This window comes from Periplaneta americana, chromosome 10, assembly GCF_040183065.1.
Source record: "Periplaneta americana isolate PAMFEO1 chromosome 10, P.americana_PAMFEO1_priV1, whole genome shotgun sequence".
Taxonomy (NCBI): domain Eukaryota; kingdom Metazoa; phylum Arthropoda; class Insecta; order Blattodea; family Blattidae; genus Periplaneta; species Periplaneta americana.
Window position 1 is genome coordinate 106593117 of NC_091126.1, and position 22016 is coordinate 106615132.

Consider the following 22016-nt stretch of genomic DNA (forward strand, 5'->3'; position numbering starts at 1 on the left):
TGTGAGACTAACTTGTTCTCCGATTACATATAACAGTAGAGAATCTCGATATGATGGTATAAATCATTTGGTACAATATATCCCATTCAAAAGTCGGAGGAGATGTGTGCAAAAAGGGTGTAAGAGCGTTGTTCGAACACAATGTTCAAAGTGTCTTATTGGATTATGTATAAAGTGCTTTTACTCATATCATATGTTTAAAAATGTAAGTATTTGTTACTATTTTTCTGTGACATAATTTACAATAAGTACCATGCTACACATTTTTATTCTGTTTCAGGACGTCCATTGATGTACAAGGTTTCCTATTGGATTATGTATAAAGTGCTTTCATATATTTAAAAATGTAAGTATGTGTTACTATTTTCTGTGACATTATACAATTTACAATATGTATGATGCTACACCTTTTTTTTTTTTCAGAACGTCTATTATGATGTACATGGTTTCCGAGAAGCTTGGACAAATAACTGCATTTTAAATGAACTCGCCGTCTCCATGGCAATTTGCAGCAAGGATGCTGAAAACACCCCGTCACTTGGAGACGTCTTATTGGTTGTGTTTATACAAAGGGTGTGGAAAAATTATTTATCATCAGTTATGTGTATAATTTGGAAGAAATTTCTTCAATTTTGGTGAAAACATTATCAAAATTGGGATTCACTAACTGAAAATATATTTCAATACTCAATGCATTGTATTTCTTTTTATGAATAAATATATACGCATAATTTTATGTTGTTACTATTTCCTTTTACCAAGCACATCCCCATCCCCAATGACTAGGTTCAGTTTAATCATTGACATTCTCTCAATCATCCTCAGGTTTTATCATACAAACATGTAATGAATCCACCGCTCCCAAATCAATAAGCTACCACTGGAATTATGTTATATTCTTGTAACATATATGTTTACAATAATTTCAACTTATACACCAATTCTTAAGGATTATTAATATTGGAAAACCTATATACCAATTCTCAATATTGGAAAAGGATTACTAATATCTGAAAGGAAAGTGTTATAGTTTAATTCTCTAAACGAACCCAACCCTTTGGTTATGTGAGATGGAAATGGATGGTTAAGACATAGAAGAAATTACAGTGGAAAACCATTTCCAAAAAGAACATTTATTACAATTCGAACATTCTTCATAATCAAGCTTAACATTCACCACGCTTCATCATGGTCACTTTTTTTTACACTCAGAGCATTTAAATTGGGCGATTTCTTCTTCTTCAGCTCAAACCGATACTGGAGATGCAGTATCATCTAAATAAAAAATAAAAAATAAATATTGTGAGACATTATTAACGCTATGGCTGCTATTACATGACCAAATTTTTTTTGACAAAGATCTTTTATAAAATATGTGATAGTGTAATAGTTGTATAAATTCGAGCGTATTATTCATCATCTTGCCCCCCCCCCTCCCAATGCTGTCTAAACTTGTTCAATGTCAATTATTCCAAACTGCAATACTTCTTTCATTACACTTCTAAATAATTCACCTCATCATCCAGCCATATTACCTCCAAGGTCATTATCAAAAACATGTTTTTTATCAATACTCAGCAATTTCATCGTCGGATGTGACATTGCATAATATTTGCACACATAGCAGATAGCTATTATTTACTTGTAATCAATACAATATTTGTGTAACATAAGACGCCGGATGTCAATTAATAGCTTGCATATTATTTGCATCATGCAATATTTGTGTAATATAACACGTTCCAGATGCTTCAAAAACATATTTTTATCATTACTCAGCAATTGCATCGTCGCCGGAAGTGATTCAGCAAGCTTGCATAATATTTGCGCACTTATGCATATGTAATAACATTACACAACATATACATCTACATTGATTTATCTGCTACAATTACTGTATTACGAAATAATAATGTCACATTCTGATGAATTTAATGTTGGTAATAATGTATGGCTTAAATTAAATACGCTAAACAAACCACTCAATTTTACTTCAAAATGTATTACATTGGAATAATAATAAAATGAGAAGAATATACGTGTTTAATTTACAAGTGCGCTAGATTAATTTTTTTTTTAAATTGGCTTAAAGTACAACTATTTACGCCATAAATAATTCCCCCATTCCAATTTCAATTAACATTTTATAAATTGGCTTAAAGTACAACCATTTACGCCATAAATAATTCCCCCATTCCAATGTCAATTAACACTTGCGAATTTCCCTTACCCATTACTATTTATCAATTAAATTACTATTACATTAGAATTTTATCAAATCCCCCCCCCCCATTTCCAACTTCAATTACTCCAACTTCAATTACATATTTATAACGTCGCACTTTAATCTTCTTTATGACGAATCATAATAATAATAATGAGAAGAAGAAGAAGAAGCAATTACTATATTACGAACTGCTTCGGTAATAATGTATGGCTTAAAATAAATCCAGTAAATGTTACTTCAAAATGTATTAAATTATTAATCAATCCAATAAATGTTACTTCAAAATGTATTAAATTGGAACCATAATAATAATAATAATAATAATAATAATAATAATGATAATAATAATAATAATAATAATAATAAGATGGCTATTATTCAGCACTTACGTCTTCACCGGATGTGAATTAACAGCTTGCATATTATTTGCATCATGCAATATTTGTGTAATATGACACGTTGCAGGTGCTTAAAGAACATGCTTTTATCATTACTCAGCAATTGCATCGTCGCCGGAAGTGATTCAGCAAGCTTGCATAATATTTGCAAACTTCTGCATTACACAACATATACATCTACGTTGATTTATCTGCTACAATTACAGCTCTAAATCATAATAATGTCACATTCTGATGAATTTAATGTTGGTAATAATGTATGGCTTAAATTAAATACGCTAAACAAACCACTCAAAATGTATTACATTGGAATAATATGAGAAGAATGTATGTGTTTAATTTACAAATGTGCTAGATTAATTTTTTTATAAATTGGTTTAAAGTACAACCATTTACGCCATCAATAATTCCCACATTCCAATTTCCATTTCCCATTGCTATTTATCAATTCAATTACCAGTACATTAGAATCTTAATATTTTTTCAATTACTCAACAATTGGCTTAAAGTACATTTTTACCCCCCCCTTCCCCATTTCCAACTTCAATTACAAATTTATAACGTCACTTCAGCCACATCCTGTTTAATTTACAAGTGTGCTAGATTAATTTTTTATCCATTTATGTCCCACATTCCAACACCCATTCCCCAATCAATTAAATTACCATTACATTAGAATCTTAAGAAAAAGAATATATGTGTCTAAGTGAGATAGATTACTTCTTCGCCGGATGTGACCTTGCATAATATTTGCACACATAGCAGTTTTCAAACATGTATGAACTTGTGTCTTTCACCTGAGAACAATTGCCGGATATGACTCAGCATTATATTTACATACATAGCAACATTGATGAGATAAACATGTATGAACTTGTCATGCCACAACATACCTGCACGTCACACTTTAACCTTGAACTCTTAGATTGCCATTTATGACGTTACGCCCCTTTCTTATGTCATAATTTCCACATTGAGGAGATAAACATCATACCTGCATGACGTCACACTTTAACCTTGACGTAATTTAAGTTACGCCCCTTTCCTACGTCATGATTTAAGCCCCCCACCCCCTCCGTGATGTCATACTTTAGCCACGCCCATGACGTCACTTGCCACGCCCACTATGACGTAATATTTTAGCCACGCCCACTTCTGACGTCATACTTGGCCCCGCCCACTTCTGACGTCACATGTAACCCCCTACCACCACCCTACCACCAGCCTACCACCAGGGGTACCCACCATTTGTATTCTACTAAGAGGACATGAAGTTTGATGTGTTACTTTAAGCATAAAGAACTTTCTGTAATGTAAGTGTACATGTAATGAATGTAGTATTGGCATCATGTAGGAAAATGTGAGGGCCACTATTACATGAAAGAAGATGTTGAGATAAAATATATCATTATATATCATACAGTTTAGAATTTGGATTTTAGATATAAATATATTCTATTCTGCCTGTAATATATTAAAATAAATTCGTATGTACACAATTTGTGGAAATAGGCCTATATTATCAAAACGGATGGTCCAATAGTAACTGAAAATACCTTAACTGACGTTAGAAACTATTTTTTAACGTGTTTTACTTTTTAGTTGCGAAAATTTATAATGATCTATAAACTATATCAAAGAAGGTGTTTTAAAACATTACCCAGCTTTACTCCTTTATTAATAGTGTCAACTCTGGATATAGTGAAGTCGGTTATAGTGAAAATTCGGCTGGCTGGCTCGCTGGCTTTACAAGAGCACGATTTGGCTCTTTGTGCACCCTATATGCGATTATTGTCCAGTCCGACAGGTGGCCCAGGTGACATTCGTGAATCCGACGCTTACAGGTGGGCCATCCTGTCTCAGCCCCTCATAGAGGTAGGTCCCGTTTCACGGACGAGTAGCCTGATAAGCTCCCGCGACCTACAGCCTCAAGACCTTCCTGCTCAACCGACGCTGACAGGTGGGCATCCTGCTTCAGCCCCTGATAGAGCCAGGTCCCGTTTCGCGGATGAGTAACCTGATAAGCTCCCGGGACCCAGAGCCCCAAGCCGACGCTGACAAATGGGCCGTCCTGCCTCAGCCTCGATACAGCCAGATCCATCTGCACAAGAATAGTCTGCCCCAAGCCCTATATCAGCATCGGAAACTCGTACTACCTCAAGATTTCACTCCAACCTAGTTTTATTATTGCAAATAATAAATAAAATGAGGTGGAGGTAGATAGTGTTGGTGGAATGATAGAGGGAAACGGGAGTACTCCGAGAAAAACCCTCTGCAACGTGTGCTTTGTCCAGCGAGCTAGCGGAGAACGTTCGGCTATAGTGAACTTAAATCATTCGTCCCGTGGCCAGGTGCAACGATCTCTGCTGCGAACCCTCAGGGTGAATGGGGAAGGATGTGTTGAGATGAAGACAAGTGACTGTCTGTACTTTACTTATCGGCTACATTACTAATGGAAAATAAAGTAAAAATGATAATTTTTTTAATATTTATTTCTTTGTGTAGATATACTGTATAATACAGAAATGTGAATTCCACCATTACTTGTAGACGGGTTGCTGATAATTTAATACTGTATCATATCATAAAGATCAAGAGGCGTGTAGTTGCAAAATCAGGTACATCACTTTACTTTTCCGAAAAAGAGTTGATGTTATATTTCAGGGATGTCGAACAGCGCTCTCGAGCTGTGAATTGCAGAGCCTTCATTCCTCCCTTACCGTGCAACGATTCAACACAGGTAACAGACAGACCGGGCGACTGACAGTCAGTAGCGGCTCGCCGTCAAAAAAATAGGTGAAGTGCTGTTCACATAAACAAATGCATCAACAGTTTTACCAATATAATGAGTAGAAATACTATTCGTAAACTTACGTACAATTTTAATACTTCTAGAACACATGCAAACAGGAAAAATAATTTATTTCAGGACTCAAGCAGTTTCTTGCATACCAAGTCAATCCTCCTATCTTTTAAAGCAGCAAACCTGTCGATGATGTCTACATAAAATGTCTTATTTAACTGAGGGTGGACACTATATTCTATGCAAAACTATGGGGCTAATGATGAAAGTCCCTCCTGTGATGTAGCATTCTGAGTGAAATTTTCAATATTTTCAAACAGAAAAACTTCTTTCATCGGAAGAACTTTTAAAGTTATTTTATACAATTTCACTATTTTCTTAGCACTTTTTAAAACAGAGAACAAATGGAACTGTAGATCGTCAAGAATTTAAAAGATATTTGTTATCCTCATATTTAAGTCTACAAAACGACATTTCTAATAAATTACAACTGTGTCATTTTCGGAATACATATTTCGCACTCATTTACCAACATTTTCTATGTACTGGTACCTAAGTAGGGTAAGGTTGCTATCAATGGGCCGGTTCCTTCGATGGGCCGGCTCGATTTATCCTTAAGTATTGACAATAGGCACACTCTGGTGGCAGTTTAGTGTACTTCGGGTTGCAAAATTGTCGCCATATTAGTTGTGAGTTGCTCGACGCAGACACAAAGCAGCAGTGAAAGAAGGCAAGATTTTCACGTTTTTTTCTAATTCACTAATGCAATGAAGGAAGCATTTCTATCAAATATTAATCTATTATAAATTTCTACAGACAGTGTCTGAAAGTACGATGAATTCTCATTATTTAGTCATATTTAGATTATAAATTTAGTTACTGTGGACGGAGACAGGGTCATGTTAAACTATGCAGTGCTAGTTGCCTTCAATGAGCCACTCCGAGTTGCTATGAATGGGGTAGTGGCCCAATGATGGAAACCGTACCCGCGCGCACTTTCGTAACTACTGTTTCGAATTAGTTAACAAAGAGCCGTGCTAGCTGATTTAATACGTGTATAATGTAAACTAATGATTAGTTATAAATGCATATATTATAAATATGTATGTTTTCTTTCCTAGATGCCGTCAAAAATAAAAAATATGGTCAATGGCAGGAAGAAGATATGAGTCGTGCTTTAGCTGCAGTACGAAATGGTGACATGGGTGTCAATGAGGCTGCCAGAACATATAGTGTGCCCAGAGTAACATTACAAAGACATTTAGCGGGCAAGAATTGTTCTGCTGTTGAACATAAAAAAATATAGATATCATAGCTTATCTTCCCGCAGAAGTGGAAAATGAACTTGATGCTCATGTTCTCAAACTTGAGGAATTTATGTTGGTGTTACACCAAGGGAACTGCGCCTTCCTAGCTTTTGATATAGCAGAAAGAAACGAAATCCCTCATAGATTCAATCACCGGAAAGAAATGGTATTATGCATTTATGAGAAGACATCCCGAACTTAACTTGCATAAACCAGAGTCGACCTCTTTTGCTCGAGCTAAGGGATTTAATAAAGAAAACGTAAGTTACTTTTTTGACACCTTTCAGAAAATTGTTGATGAAAACCAGCTCGATTCAACGCGAGTATTCAACGATGATGAGACCGGTTTATCAACTGTGTAAAAGAAACCTAGAAAGGTGCTTGCCTTCAAAGGTGAAAGAGCAGTAGGTTCGACAGCCAGTGGAGAAAGAAGTTCCACTACTACTCCAGTTTGCTGCACAAGTGCTGCGTGTCACTATGTTCCACCACTGATCATCTACAAACGTTCGCGTTCTGAGGAAGGGTTAGAAGATGGAGTTCCATCGGGAACAGTCTTTGCTTATAATCCTGGAAGTGGATACATTAACAAAGATGTATTTGTGAGGTTGTTAAGGCATTTCATCGACACTGTCCGTCCTTCAAAGGAAAGAGAAGTCTTGCTTCTTCTCCATGGACATTCAACTTACACCAGAAATCTCGATGCTCAAGATATTGCTCTAGAGAGTGAAGTCATCATACTGGCATTTGCAGGACACATTACTCATAGGTTGCAGCCACTGGACGTGTCGTTTTTTTAAGCATTTGAGTACGCAAACCTGAAGTTGTTACCCAATTTCATATTCCACGACTGTTTGGTAAAGCGTATGGTCTGGCGGCAACAATAGGGACTGCAGTGAATGGATTTGCAAAAACAGGAGTTCGGCCAGTCAACAGGGATGTCTTCCATGATTACCATTTTGTGGCAGCGATGCAGTTTGAAATAGATGATGTTCCAGTTACGCAAGCTTCTACTATTGAGCCTGTGAATGAGGAAATTCCAGAACCAAATATGCCTAATTCCAGAAAAAGGAGCAATAGCATCTGGAAGTAAAGATAGGTTAGAATCTCTTCCAGCTGATGCAGCAACATTGGCATCAAAATTGCAAGTTTTCTTGGGTGAAATCTTTCCTATACGAAGCAATATTTCTCTCGGAAGAAGTGCAAATAAAGCTCAAAAAATGATAGTGATCATGGGTAGTCCGTACAAGCAGAGACTGGAAGAGGTAAAAAGTAAACAACTAAAAGGAGACGTTTTGAAAATTCTGTACCGGAGAAGTCGGCTCAAACCAAACTCTCGTTTTCTTCAAATGGTTCAACGAAGTGTAATTCTAACAAGGAGTCATGGTATTGTGGCATCTGTTGCAATGACATAAAAGAAGATATCATTCACTATCTGTCATGTAACGAGTGGGTTCATGAGAATTGTGCTGGTGTTACAGAAAGAGCCAAAGTGTTCTATTGCGAAAACTGTGACTAAATTGTGATAATATTTTATAAAAAGTTTTGTTTTGTCTCATCTTAGCTGCCATAAACAAAACTGAATTTATGGTTTTCATAGCAAGTTCTTTTTTAAGTTTTTAAGTTTTTTATTTGGTCAGCCAAAGAGAGAAGGAGAGAGTTTAATTGATTTAACAATAAGTAATGGTATTTATACTGGGTGTTCATTTCAAAGTGTGTCATGACGTCATTGTTGTGAGTCAGCGATTTGAAGCGAGTTTCGGCTTTTATGTCAGAGAAGTTGCCTATATTCAAGGCGTTCAATCTGAACTTGAGAACGTGTATGGTATAACTTGAACGTCGTAGCAACAGATGGCGGTCTGTACGGTCTGTGAGCTACCATAACCTCTTTCGAACTGTGTTTTGCGCGGGCAAGTCGTACGCAGGGTATTTGTTATCATCGGTTGCGTACAGCAACATTCCACAATACAAATCAAATGCTCCGTGTCCATGTTGACCGTCGAAGTTAATGTCAATGAATACGTAAGTAATCGTCTTGACTCTCTCCCCATATCCCGACAGTAAGAAAAAAACTCACCTCAGTAGACTACGTGTTTCTAAACAGTTCACATTCCTGCCACTACCGGCGTTACCGCACGTATCGGTACGTACTCTTCAGAATGAACGCCGTACTTGATAGGCAACTTCTCTGCCACATAGGTAATTCGCCTTTGCGGAAGTGTAGGAAGATTGAATTCTCTAGGCTCATCGGCTAGCCACATGACGGCATACAGCGAGCTATGACACACTTTGAACTGAACACCCAGTAGTCTAATACTTCAATTGTCTTGATAAGTTTTGTTTTCAGTGTATATAAATTGTTGTTTTGTTTGATTAGCCCTTAAACTTTGGTTATTTTGAAATGTTTTAGTTCTGTTTAACTACACTATAGAACAAATAGGCCTAAACCGTTTTCTTTTTATTTCTGTAAGATCGTAAATCATTTGAGATAGAAATGCTGGCGGCCTTAGCCTGATTACAAACTAATAATGATGTATTTCGCTTTATTGTGTTAATGAAATATATGAAGATTCTTTAACTGCCCTAATGGTCTTGCTTGGGTTCAAATACACGTTCTGTTGTTCCACATACCAACACAATGCTCCTATTAATGCCGAAGATATTGTGTATAGGCATTTACATATTTAGATGTGGGTTGTTATTTAACAATATTATTCTGCAGCCCATTCATGGAAACTACCTGGCCCAATAAAGGAAACGAGTCTCCTTCATTGGGCCGATGATGCTTATTTTTATTTTCCAAATATTCATTAACATCGAATACTTATAGCTTCTATCTGTAGCGTAGTGAAATACAGAAGATAATATTTAAGTTTGCTTGAAAAAGGAAATAAATATTACTTTATCCGAGGATATTATATAAGATTTCTTTTAAGTGGCCCATTGATAGCAACCTTACCCTACTAGTATTTGGTTAAACTTATAATACACACTTAGATGTAGAATTAATACACTATATACACTTATCACTAGTACACTCTAAACACATTAAATAATAAGTTAATATATACGTACATAGTATTAAACTACGTGTCTACATTTACGCGCGCGTTAAACTTTCAGATACAAGGGCTCATGAGAAGAAGTAATACACGCCGCGGAAAACAACTTTTAAACTTTGCTAATGTATGTGTAGTGTATTCCTGATAAAATAATATAGAGCCAGCTAATTTACCACTGCAGAGGTAGCTGCTTGGACACAAGGAATAAGAATACTATTTTATAGTCAGGTAGTTCATACTGTAAAATTTCACAGCCCTTAAACAATAGCCCCCGGCCTTGGAGACCAGCTGCAACCCTTCTCTGTTATTAGTACAGTTAGATCTGCAAATTGGTTTCTCCACCTACAAGTCTGACAATTCTTCGTAACTGAAAGACTCAGAAACTCACTTCACTCATACAATCTTTCTTTGGTGCGTGACGCAGTGGCGTATACTGGTATAAGTGTCTGGGCTACCACTGACCCTATTATTACACAAAATATATTTTAAAATCCCTATAATAAAATTCCTTACATATTTATATGTGAATTCCAGACGTCTTGATTGGGACGAAAATACTTTGATGACTTCGTCATTGAAATTACAGTTGGGCCGCTTGAGGAGTTTCTGTACAAATGACTCTTCAATGGACATCAGTGCCAAGCCGGATAAACGTTCTTGTGTATGAGGTGATCTACAGTAGGATTTTATTCTCTTCAACGCAGAAAATGTTCTTTCTACCGATGCTGACGTCACAATTAATGTTGCCAATTTAAGGACTTCAGGAATAACTTGGTTCAGCTGGTTTTCATATATGGCAGATAATATTTCATAGATAGGTTTGTTCGAAAAATCAAAGACTTCTGCTGAATATATTACACTTAATTCATTTTTCAAACGTACTTGATCAAAGTGACTGTTATAGGACTGAAATAATTTGTTTAGTGCCTCATCCGGGAAGTTTTCTCTATAAGCAGAAAATTTTTGAGAATCTAGAAGATGTGTGAACTGAAGCTTTCCATAATCAGAAAATCTGTCAGTAATTTCCATGTGCATACGATCTAGTATGCTGTAGTACAGCTGCCGTATTTCAATTCATCATCTCCTTTTCTTCGCTTTAATGGTGGTTCCATTGTATTGTCTGAAGAATTTTCATTTTCCATATTACTCCATATGGACGGAAACTCACTACGTCTGAACTCGGATATAGTATTTTTTAACTTTGATACCTCTTGCAAGCAGTATGCTATGTCTAGACTTTTTGTCTGAAGAATATTGTAGAGCACATCTGTATGTGCGAACACTCTAGCATAGACTTCAAGAAGAAATATATTCTGAAACTGTGTGAAAAAATACAAATATCCTTGAGCCTGCACAATTACGTCTTCATCCCAGTTTCTTCAAAGTCATTACAAATGATATTTTCAAAGAAAGCAGTCAGTTGTTCTCTGTATTTCTTTACTGTATTTACAAGCCGAGATGTAAAATTCCATGTAGTTGGTGCTACTTTTGGGAGTTTCTTTTTCATAAATTCCTTGAGTTTTTCTGATCTTTTAGATGATGATGAGAAAAATGCAGCTAAACCCGACAGTGTTTTGAAAAAAATGCGGCATTCTGGAATGGTTGAAGTAGTTTGTTGCAAAACTAATTTGAGAACATGGCTGTAACAATGGACAAATAGTGCTTGAGGATACTTTTCTTGAACTTTTGTTTTTAAGCCATTAATATTTCCCGCCATAACTGAAGCACCATCGTATGTCTGTGCAATTAACTTATTGCCGACATTGTATTCTGCTATAACACCTTTCACATGCTGAAACAAAGCAGCAGCAGTTTTGCCCGAACTGACATTTGTGAATCCCATAAACCGTTCTTGAACATTGGCAGTACTGTCGACGTATCTTAAAACAGTGGACAGTTGACTCTGATTAGAGCAGTCACTTGTTTCATCAACAACAATGGCCACAAAAGGTGCTTCTTCTATTTCAGATTTTATGTTCTTTATCATAACCCCACTTATAGCAAATATTAAGTCATTCTGAATTGCGGGAGAAGTACCACGGAATACTGTTGAACTCTCAAGATGATTGGCCAGTAAATGGTCAAATTCACTTAAGGAACTTAAATACTCAATATAATTTCCTCTATTGTCTGATTCCACACTCTCATTATGACCCCAAAAATCCAATTCTTGTTTTCCTAGAAAGCAGACTGCGTTAATAAGACGCAGTAAAATCTCCCGATTTTTTTTCACAAGAGCATTGTGTTGGTTGATGTGTAGAGCTTTTTGCTTATCTAGCTGTAAATCAATTCTTGTCTTCCCAAAGTTTGCAAAGTTCATGCTACTATAAATATGAGCTTTTGATTTGTCGTGTTTTAGGACTGCCGTTCGGAGGGAGTTCATATTAGAAAACCCCTCTTTTGACCACACATTAGTTTCGCGGCTAAATAACAAACATGGCCAGCAAAATAGTTTAGACAGTTTAGAAGTACCACACAACCAATTCCACTTACCATATGATGTTGAAGTGAAATGGCGTGTGTACTCACGCTGTTTTTCTTTTACGTCCATGGACAAATTTAACTCAGGAGTTGGTCTTTCCATTTTCACAATTTCAACTTTCTCGTTGTATGTACGACGGTTAAAAGGCACTTTTAATAAACCTTCTATTACACAGTCATTTTCAACACAAACCTCTCCAGAAACTTGTTCTGCTATATTTTTCACAATATCACTTAATTGGGAAATTAAAAACTTAATAATTCACAATTAATATAACTCTTAGACACTTGAACAAATCACAAATTTAAAATACTGCACTGCAAGAACACAATCACATTCAATTGCTAGCGTACTAAGCGTAATGTTGCTTCGCGCCTGCGAAGAAACCGATCACGAGAGCGGCAACTCACCCGGCCTACACTAGTACACTGCATGATGGAAACAGAGGGGAGCGGGGGATGGGCAGTTGTGCCACAGGACAGCGTTAGCGGAACGGTCACAGGCTACCCCTTGTAGCAGCGGTTTCTCCAGTGATGCCGCCTTGGCAACTTGTTTCTTTTCGAGAGCAGAGAGCGCATATAAATCTAACAATTACTTTAATTTTAATTGCTATGGTAAAACTAATAATACAAAATTATTACATTATGTTATATTATAAACTTTTTCTTTTGTAAAACTAATAATACAAAATTATTACATTATGTTATATTATAAACTTTTTCTTTTGTAATTTCCTTGGGCTACCGCCGGTAGCCCCGGTAGTCCGCAAAATACGCCCCTGGCGTGACGTCACGTTACCATGGAAACTAAGTGCTGTATGGGAATGGGAGCCCAAATAATTTCACGTCTACAGTATTGTAAGTTTTAATAGACACCGCTCGGCGCTCGTAACAGTTGACATTATTCTATTCAGCGGACAGTTACAGGTATTATTTATACAACTAAACTCTGTTCATAACGACTGAAAAGAAAACTTTTTTTTTATTTTAGAATTACGGTACCGGTCATAACTAGAATTAATTATTGATACGAGATAAAACTGTGTTTCACACATAAATAGGTGAAGTAGCAGTTCACCTACTTCACCTGAATAACAGCCCCTGATGACAGTAAACAAAAGCGAAACCACTACTGCGGCGCCTGGTACTTAGATAACATTTATACATCTTACCAATTTAGAAGGAACTCGTTTTTCAAATTTGCATTTGATAAATTCTGATGAACAAAGAATGTAAGTCAACATGAAGTTGCATGATGATGATGATTACAATAATAATAATAATAATAATAATAATAATAATAATAATAATAGCGTTTTATTTTCTTGGTAATTCCGTGAATGTTGTTCGTTAGTGACGGAAATAACACTTTTTGTAAACATACAAAATGATGCAATTCCTCGTTATAAATTTCGTTAATCCATATTTTAAGCTTGTCCATGAAAACCTTCAGGTCATGTATCATGTTAATTATGAGTCTGCCCTTACCTTGCAAGTTTATATTCAGGAAATAGAGATACGAAGTCAAAATTGTCAAATTACAAATCCATTCCTCATTTGACAGTTCTGGAATTGACAAATTTTGAGTTTCTAGGAATGTCTTCATTTCACTGCGAAGATGGAAGAACCTTTCCAGCAATTATCATGACTAAGCCATCTGACTTGGCAGTGGTAGGATACATCCGAATAATCAGAATTTATATCCTTAAGAAGTTGTTGGGACTGTCGATGACGTAAAGCACGTGAACGAATAACATTTTTAAATGTGGCAGACTATGCACACAGATTTTCACGATGAATAAGGCAATGAATTATCTTAACCTTGTCAGCATCGAGCCTTTGTTGAGTTAAGAATTTTCCTAAAAATCCTGTTTCACGTCCGGTATAGCTGTTGCTATACACACTACGTTTTTCATGGAAGTTGAAATTTGGTCATTGTTTTTGTTAACGAATAAAAAATATCCTCTCCTCGAGTTCGATCCTTTAGTGAAACGACATCTACAAGATCTTCATGAACATTTAAATCTGAATCGACACTGCTTATGAATATAGTTAGCTGCGCCGTATCTTTGCGGTCGGTACTTTCATCAAGAGGTAGTGAGCAACAAGTAAAAGTTTTCATTCTTGCTATCAGTTGTCCCTCCAAGTTATTTCCCAATTCCGATATGCGCTCTGCAACAATATTACGGGACAAACAGATTTAAAAGCACTAACTTATTCCGGACATATCTCTTTTACAACAGCTATGAGACAGTCTTTCACAAATTCTCCGTCAATAAATGGCTTTGAAGCCGTTGTAATTTTTTTACAAATTTTGTAGCTAGCACGAACAAAGTTCGTTCTACTAACACCCGATGACGATGGAAGGTTTCCTGAATTTAATCTTGATTTTAGTTCCTCTAGAGCCTTTTCACGAGCAGAACCGGATAATTTTTCTGGTCCATAAGCTTCAGCATGTGTTGAATTAAAATATCTTTTAATATTATGATGGCTTATAATCCAAGTTCCTTTTTACATATAGAGCAATGAGCCTTTCCGTCCTTTCAGATAACTAAATACTTATTTATCCACTGACTATTTAAACGTCGTTCCATATCCATACCAGCCGCCAGAGTTGATACACACAATGCATACAGAACATTGCGACAGCGAGGGTAGACTGACCTCACGGACTGACTGTCGTTTCAGCTCAGGTAGGAAACAGTATCAAGCGTTTCACAGCTTATGAGCGCTGTTTGACATCCCTCAGATAGGTAGGTAGATAGATAGATAGATAGATAGATAGATAGATAGATAGATAGATAGATAGATAGATAGATAGATAGATAGATAGATAGATAGATAGATAGATAGATAGATAGATAGATAGATAGATAGATAGATAGATGGGTGGGTGGATGGATGGATGGATGGATGGATGGATGGATGGGTGGATGGGTGGATGGGTGGATAGCTAGATAGGTAGGTAGGTAGATTTATTCGTTCCATAATATTCTTACATTTGCTTTATAGCAGGGATGTCGAACAGCGCTCTCAAACTGTGAAACGATTAATACTGTTTTCTACCATAGCAGAGCTCAAACGACAGTCAGTACGGTCAACTTGAGTCGCAGTAGCAGTGTTCTGTACGTAGTGTGTTTATCAACTCTGGCGGCTGGTATGGATATGGAACGAAGATTCAATAATAAGTGGATAGATAGATATTTCTTTATCTTAAAGGACGGAAAGACACATTATTTAATATGTAGAAAGGAATTTGGATACCTAAGCCATCATAATATTAAAAGGCATTTTAATTCAACACATGCTGAAGCTTATGGACCAGAAAAGTTACCCAGTTCCGCTCGTGAAAAGCCTGTAGAGGAATTAAAATCAAGATTGAATTCAGAAAACCTACCATAATAATAATAATAATAATAATAATAATAATAATAATAATAACAATAATCCTCATCGGGTGTTAGTAGAATCAGCTTGGTTCGTGCTAGCTATAAATTTGTGAAATTATTGCAACGTCTTCAAAGCTATTCACTGACGGAGAATTTGTGAAAGACTCTCTCATAGCTGTTGCAAAAGAGATATGTCCGGAACATGTTAATGATTTTAAATATAGGATAAGTTTGTCTCGTAATATTATTGCAGAGTGCATATCAGAAATGGGAGATAACTTGGAGTGACAACTAATAGCAAGAATGGAAAATGAGAGTTACTGCAGCTCTTGATGAAAGTACCGACCGCAAAGATACGGCGCAGGTAGCTACATTCATAAGGAGTGTCGATTCAGATTTCAATGTTCATGGAGATCTTGTAGATGTCATTTCACTAAAGTATCGAACTCGAGAAGATATTTTTGAATCTATAACAAAAACTATGAACAAATTTCAAGTAACGCTAAAATTAAATGAAAATTAAACATAACGTAAGCGTTAACTTAAGAATATAAACGTTACGGTGAAATCAAAAAGTCATACCATCATTCACGATGGTAACATAAACATAACAGCAAACATACTTGGTAACCATGGAAACATAACAACGACGCTATTTCCTCATATTCTGTCGTATACTTCAGCGCTCCACGATTGTGTTCTGTTTGCAAATCACGTAAGCATAAGCATGAAAGTTTGGAGTTTGCAAACTTTCATGTTAACGTCTTACGATAATGTTTACGTCAATTCATATGGGAATCATTGTGAATGATCCCATTTGGTAGCCTGGGCGAAAACTTCTGTGTTTATGTTACGGTTATGTTTAATTTTCATTGTGAATGGGCCTTTAGCCTATACATCAAAACAGTTTACGTTTCTGAACTTGAAGTTGCACTGCTACAATACATACACACAAAGTTGATATTTTAAACATGATTTGTGATTATTATTATTATTATTATTATTATTATTATTATTATTATTATTATTATGATTATTATTATTTATTTCCGTCACTAACGAACAACATTAATGGAATGACCCAGTAGATAAAACGCCATTGTTATCATTATTATTATTATTATTATTATTATTATTATTATTATTATTATCAGCAGCAGCAACATTCATCCTCATGTAGGCCTACATTCTTTGTTCATCAGAGTTTATCAAGTTCAAATCTAAAATGAGCTCCTAATCAATTAGTAAGATGTATAAAAGTTATCGAAGTACCAGCCGCCGCAGTTTCGCTTTTGTTTACTCCCGGTCTGCCTGCTATCTGTGTTCAACCCGTTGCTTACGAGATTACACAAGCTGGCGCATAGCGCTTGAAAAACGAGTCTGAAGTGGTTCCCTCGTAATGCCAATTCCGCCGCTCGGAGCGCTGTTCTGCCCTAAATATTCATAGCAGAACACTTAAATGACATTGACATTTGGGATATTTAAAGGACTCACCATTGCTTATTAAATGCTTCGTACAATATTTTATGGACAATAGACGTAATTTCCAAACTTCTACTCCTCAATTATATTACAATAAAAGGCTGTCATTCTTGATATTAAAACATATTACATATAAACTAAGGGACTGTCTGCTCTGTACTCCAGTTCATACACCAAACATTTCCGGAAATAAATTAACTTGACATCTTACATATACGCACTATAGCCTACCCTTTTCACCTAATATTATTAATATCATTATTAAATAAGATATTGCAACTAATTAAGGTACTGCATTAGGATACACTCCAGAACATGGATTGCACCCTTTCCCTCTTACTTCAAAATTCCAACCTTGTGCACACAAAATAAATTATTGGCACTGAAAAGTGCCTTTTCGTAAATATAATGATGCGCATTCGACAAACGCAGACAAATCTGCTCTTGAATAATTTCGAGGGAAAAATTGTTCCGGAGCCGGGTATCGAACCCGGGACCTTTGGTTTAACGTACCAACGCTCTACCACTGAGCTACCCGGGAACTCTAACCGACACCCATCCAATTTTTCCCTCTATATCCACATACCTCAAAGTGGGCTGACAACCGTCAAGCAACCAACTTCGAGTGCACACTAACTCCGTGTGACTTAAATTGTGGTTTTCTGTTAACGAACAGTGACGTGTATTATGCAAATCAATATTTCAAGTATAACTCCCTGTAAAGTTGATTTGAATAATTTCGAGGGAAAAATTGTTCAAATCAACTTTACAGGGAGTTATACCTGAAATATTGATTTGCAAATCTGCTCTTTTTAGTATTTTAAGACATAATTTGGTAGGTGCAATCCATGTTCTAAAAATTTCCCCTGCTTTATCTTTAATTTCCTTGAATTCATAATTAAGCATTTGCAAGAAGGTCTAACTTTTCCCTTTCTTTTTAAAAAAAATACGAACGTCACAATAACTGAGAAGTATAATTATTGCGCGATTTTTTCTTGCAGTGGTGAAAACATTTTTATAGACCTACTGATTAACTATTGAGCATAGTAATAGCAAACGCTGTAGTATTTTAGTGCGTGTAAATATATTTTGAATTAGCATTTATTAAATTAGGAAGTTAGCCTGTAATTTGTGTGATTGAAATGGTTTACTGCTGTGTGCCATTGTGCAAATCGAACCAGAATAAAGAATGTGATTTTTCGTTTCATTGTTTTCCACAAGATGAAGGACTAAGAAAGAAGTGGTGTGTAGCCATTTCTCGCGAAGGGGACAAACCAAGGACTCTTTGGACGCCAAACAAGAAATCGCGTGTCTGCAGCAGACATTTCAAAGAAGCTGATTTTAGCACTAGCACAACATTAAAACGTTTGCTTTCTAATGTGGTACCATCCGTCTTTGATGATTTTCCAAAACATAAACAAAATGTTTCAAACATAAGTAGACGCAACAAAAGAAGGATAACAGAAGTGGTGAATAACATCCATCCTGCTAAGAAAAATAACCCAATGTTGAACATAGTACATCAGCTTTCAATGAAGCAAATGTTTCAATTGAAGAAATCTATGAAGCATATAAAAAATTTAAAGCCACACAGTGCTCAATTGAAAGTAAAAAAATTCCCAAAGCCATTACATTACAACGTAAAAAAATTACTAAGACAATTCGGAAACAAAATCAGCTTATTGGAAAACTAAGACAGACAATATGTAATTTAAAAAGCAAGCTCTGGAGTTTACAGAAACAAAACGAGAAGGAAGAACGAGGAATTGGAAAGCAACTTACCAAAATAAAAAAGCTGCTAAAGAAGGTAGTTTGAAAGCAAGCTTTTTGACTGAACAAATTCAGGCTTTCGGAAAACAAAAGTGTAAATTTCATGAAAACACACTGAAAATCTGCATATTGCTATCTAACAGGTCATCTACCGGCTATAGATTACTAAGAAACTTGGGTACTTTACACTTACCCCATCAAAAGACATTAAAAACGTATATTGGTCACTCAAAATGAGAAACAGGTGTCACCTCTTTGATAAAGGCTCGGCTAATTGCAGAGGAAAAGTCCTTGGAGCATGAAAATGAAAAAGTTGGATCTCTCATTATTGACGAAATGAGTATTAAAACGAAATTGATGTACGACAGAAATTTGGATATGTTGATAGGAATGACAGACACTGAGAAAAATGCTATTGGGATTGAAAATAAGCTGGCCAATAAATTTCTGTGCATTCTGTTCAAGGGTCTGTCTACAAAGTACAGAATACCAGTGTCATTATATTTTACATACAATTTAACCGGAGATGAGTTGGCAAAATTGACTATGGAAGCCCTAAAAGTAGTGGAAGATATTGGATTTAAAGTAATTAGAATTGTGACGGATAACTGCCAATTTTCGAATATAACTTAGCTGAACAAACTTCAAATAACACTGTAATATGCTTGGCATATTTATAATATTCGTACTCAATCAGTAATGCACAATTAATCGAACTATTTTCACGATACACAATGCTTTGTAATGGTACTATTCATCATTTCTTAGGGCAGCGAGGCGAACCTAGCGGCAGAAATTGTCATAACTCACAGAGACCTACTTTCGATCGTGCTATGCGCCAGCTTGTGTAATCTCGTAAGCAACGGTTCAACCGTAGCACGGTAAGGGAGGAGTGAAGGCTCTTCATTTCACAGCTCGAGAGCGCTGTTCGACATCCCTGGTCTAAGGGATTCTGTTGTATAAGGCCTATACTATGAGGAGAGAAAAGTTATTTCAGCGTGTTTCCAATGTTTAATAATACGCGATTTATTTGTAAAAAAAATGCATTCCATCGCTCTGTAAACAATGAATGTACTGTAGTTTGTTTACCTACGTACTTACCAGTGCGCATGTCCCAGTGTAGCAATCCGCAATGTAGGAAGCGCTACGCACACAGCTTATTCCCATGCTGCCAGGTGCCCCGAAGTGGAAGTGGAACGTATTGAGCATCTGGTTTAAAAATGATGTCCACTGCTACTTTCATTTATAAATGTTTTATATTGCATTTTTCTTGTATTTCGATGGCTGAGAATCAGACTCTTCTAAGTCCAACTTTTTACAAGAAAGAAATCTGTGTTTCATTGTGTTCCAGTTCTTGTCTGCATATATGACTCGAAGAAAATTGTAAATATTCCTCTCCATAAGGTTGCTATGAAGCTATTCCAAATTGTTTAATGAAGCTTTGAATGTCAGGAGCTTAAAATAGCTCTCCTGAAAAAAAAAAATAGTAAAATGGACTTGGAACAGTCTGGTTCTGAGCCATTGATTTGATATTTTTCTCCTTTCGTTACTGCACATGACAATTTCCATTTCCTTTACTTTCAAGCAGCTGCAGGCTCTTAAATACTGAGAATAGGACCCAAGTTCACACTGCATTTTCTATTCAATTTAGGCCATAGAATTGGATAGCTAAGCGCTGTTGAATCGTCGTGAATTATCCTCTATATCGTCGTTGTTCCTGCAATAACTCCTATGTCCACAATATATAATTTTTCAGTAGGAGGAAAAAACACATTAATTCATCGTATGGCAGCCGTACATAGGGCATCGTGAATTCTTACATTTTCGAAAGAAAGAAATATAATTACATATAGGAGATTCTATTATTTGCTGTATCACTATTTAAGTTAATTAATAGAGCAAAAATCTGAAAATCGTTAAATGTATCACATAGGAGTTAGCAGGAACAACGACGATATATTAAAGATGCCAATCACCGACAAAATTTCCTCGGTCTAAACAAGAATTTTAAGATAAGAAATCAATACGGACTTCGTTGCATGCATTGGAGCAGAGAAGTCACGCCCAATCTTTCATCGCTTTTTAACTCTTTCCTTCTCCGCGTAAGAAGCCTTATGTTCGATTCATATTTGCCGAGTCTCTGTAGAAACGAAGTTCATTTTGTGGAAGCAGTTTGTTTCTCCTCTTGTTAGGTGCATTTCTCTTTAGTTCTTCCCCTCCCTGCTCCTTTATGCTTTAGCTGCATAAGGATGTCAGACATATATTGCGAAGTTACGCGTTAGTACAGGTAATTTTTGTAATATGACTGAACATTTACAAAAATATACTATAGCCTAAGTAAGCTAAATCAAACAAAAAATCTTTGTAAAATGCATATGTTCATGGTAACGAGTAACGACTAGTGTTATTCATGTTCAAACATAATAGAAGAAACAAAGACATTACATACTTCGTTTAATTCCATGAATACTTAATTAATTGCAACGTAAGTATGTGCTAAAATTCTTAAGGGATTAGGTACAGCTTACAGCAGTAAATTTTGGAAATATTCAACTTTATTTTCCTCAATTACTTTATCTTGTACAATAATGAAAATTAGTACGTATAAAACACTGTCCTTTTGCTATATGGAAAAAATATTTTCACGATTTAAAAAGATTATTTACATTTTTTTTTCAAAATTCATTTCATTGTGCAGTGATGAAGCTTTCCCACATAACTAAAAACTATCCAACATTCTGTGATAAATTTTTTTGTGTGTATTTATGCATGTCATGTCTACAATATGATGCAAGATCACTTCTCTACCTTTGATAGATTGTCTGATGGAAAATAAATTCTTTAAGAAAATTGTTCAAATATCAGTATTTTCTTATAACACAAAATAAAAAAAAAATATTATTTATTAAGGAATGTAGTTGAAAGAGCATGATATTGTAAACATGAATTTCAGCAATAAAATAAAAGAGAGAGAGAGAACATGAAAGAGGTAACAAGTTTATCAGGTATGAGGGAAACGCTTCATCACTGCACAGTGAACTGCCACTATTTTGAGTTTTGAAAAAAAAAATATATAGGCCTAAATAATTATTTTTAAATC